Here is a 2,945-nt window from a genome sequence, read left to right as displayed (position 1 = left end):
TTATCCTTTTTATTTTTTTTAATTATTTCTGAGCTATTTTTATAAAATAAATTGGTAGTTCATTTTTTAAAATATCTTCTTTGATTTTCTATTTTAGCTTTGACATTTAAATTGGGATTTTGGGTAACTGGGTTTTTTTTAGCTTTATTTCCAATTCTTTAATCATTTCTTTTTTTCTTTTTTTACTGATAAAATGTTATTGGAATATAAATTTTTATCAAAGGCTTTTTTACTTTGCATGAAAAATTGTATCATGTTGTTTCATTATTATTTTTAATGAAATTATTGTTTCTGCTATCTTTCATTTGACCCACACATTGTGTAAAACAAAATTATTTATTCTCTTATTAATTTTAGAATAATGTTTTTCAAGTTATTTGTTGAATATAGTTATATTGAATTGTGGTCAATGAAATATGTGTTTATATTTCTGCCTTTCTCTATTTGTGAGAATTTTATTCCCTAGTATATTACTAGTTTTTGTAATGGTGCTGTGCATAGGTGACAAATATGTAACTCTTTCCATTTTGTACTCAGTAACTGCCAAATGACTATCATCTCTAACTTCTTGAAAATTTTATTTAAACCCTTAGCTTCTTTCTTATTTAATTTTTAGGTCGAGATATATGCAGGACTGAATATAGTACATTGAAGTCACTAGTACAGTTTTGCTATTATACACCCTTTTTTTTTTGCTTTTTGGAGGGGGAGAGGCAGAGCAGTTGGGGTTAAGTGACTTGGCCAAGGTCACACAGCTAATAAGTGCTAAGTGTTTGAGGGTGGATTTGAACTTAGGATCTTCTGACTCCAGGGCTGGTGCTCTATTCACTGAACCACCTAGCCATCCCTATTATACACTCTTAAAAGGGGACTGAGTAAATTCTATTACCCTTGACAGAAAAAGTGACATGTGAAGGAGGATCAGATTTGGGAGAATATATGAAACCCATTTTGGACATAAATTTATATTTGAGTTAACAATAGGATATGAGCGAGTCAAGATGGTGAGGTAGAAGCAGGACCTCCCCGCTGGGCTCCGGCTCCCACCTTCCCCAATCCATGTAAAAGGAGACTCTAAACAAACTTTGGAGCTTCAGAACCCACAAAATGACACAGAAAATCTAACTTCCCTCTAAGGACAGCCCAGCAGGCCAGCAGGAATTGGCCAGCACAGTGCTTTAGCCCCACGGTGGGCCTGACCAGCCACCAGTGGGAGGGGCTCCAGATCAGCAGCAGCTGTGTCCATTTCAAGATTTATCAACACATAGAAGCGAAGGACAAAGTGAGGGGTCAGTGCAGTCTGGACGTTGGGACCCAGTAAGTGGGAGTGCTTGGCTTTTGCCCCTGGGGCAAGAAGCCCCTGAGACACTGAGATGCCAGAACAGCCATCCAGCCAGCGCCATGTGGCAGCTTCAGCTCCTGCCCTGTAGAGTGTAGGAAGACCAAGCACCAGTCTGAGGGGTAATTTCTCTTGCATTAACCTTCTTGGATCTGGATTGCAGTCTAGGGTGGAGGTCCTGGGGTGTGTATCCAGCTTACCAGAGTGTATGGAGACCTCAGAGAGGGCACACATCTAATACATCTGGCAGCTGAGAAAACCCCAGCGTTTGTGATCAAAGCTCTCCTGTCTGGTGGCAGAATCCTACTGTGGTGAAAGCCTAGGGGTCAAGTGACTAAGGGGCGACATGATCAGGCAAAGGAAACAAAGCAGAGGGAAGATTCCAACATTACACTCCTATTTGGGGGACAAAAAGGAGCAAAGCGTGAAACAGGAGGAAGACAGTGAAGTCAGAACTCCTACACCAAAAGCTTCAAAGGAAAATATGAGCTGGTTACAGGCCATAGAGGACCTTAAGAAGCAGTTAAGAGAAGTGGAGGAAAAATTGGGAGGAGAAATGAGAACAATGCAAGAAAATTACAAAATGAGAGTCAACAGCCTGACTGAGGAAAATCAAACCTTTAAAAGTAAACTAACTCAAATGGCAAAAGAGGCTCAAAAAGGCAATGAGGAGAAGAATGCCTTGAAAAGCCAAATTTTCCAGATGCAAAAAGAATCTCAAAAGCTCACTGAGGAGAATCATTGCTTCAGAATTAGATTGGAGCAAATGGAAGCTAATGACTTTATGAGAAATCATGATGCTGTTAAACAGATCCAAACAAATGAAAGAATAGAAGGCAATGTGAAATATCTCATGGGAAAAATCACTGACCTGGAAAATAGATCCAGGAGAGATCATTTAAAAATTATTGCACTACCTTGAAAGCCATGATCAAATTAAGAACCTAGAAATCATCCTCCAGGAAGTCCTTAAAGAAAGTGGCCCTTATGTTTTAGAATCAGAGGGCAAAATAGAGGTTGAAAGAATCTACCAATCACCTCCTGAAAAAGATCCTAAAAAGAAAACTCCTGGGAATATTATAGCCATGTTCTGGAATTCCCATATTAAGGAGAAAATATTACAAGCAGCCAGGAAGAAACAATTTGAATATTGTGGAAACAAAATCAGGATAAGCCAGGATCTGGCAGCTTCTACAATGAGGGATCAAAGGGCTTGGAATATGATATTCCAGAGGTGAAAGGAGCTGGGATTAAAACCAAGAGTCACCTACCCAGCAAAACTGAGTATCATGTTTCAGGGGAAAATATGGTCACTTAGTGGAATAGAGGAATTTCAAGCATTCTTGCTGAAAAAAACAGAGTTGAATAGAAAACAACATTCAGATACAAGAAGCATAAGAAGGTAAACAGGGAAAAGAATTCATAAGGATCTTATCAAAGTTGAACTATTAACATTCCTACATAGAAAAACAATAATTGTAACTTATGAAACTTTCTCAGTAGTTGAAGGGAATAGAAATATATATATGAGGGTATGTGAATGTGTGTATATATGTTTAGAGATATAGATAGATAGAGGGCACAAGACCAATTTAACAGGAAAGGA

This window comes from Petaurus breviceps, unplaced genomic scaffold (assembly GCF_028583685.1).
Source record: "Petaurus breviceps papuanus isolate PSGF00001 unplaced genomic scaffold, PetGlider_PUasm1.0 151, whole genome shotgun sequence".
In the NCBI taxonomy this organism is placed as follows: Eukaryota; Metazoa; Chordata; class Mammalia; order Diprotodontia; family Petauridae; genus Petaurus; species Petaurus breviceps.
The sequence above is the reverse complement of the archived record's forward strand: the minus strand, read 5'-3'. Positions refer to the sequence as shown.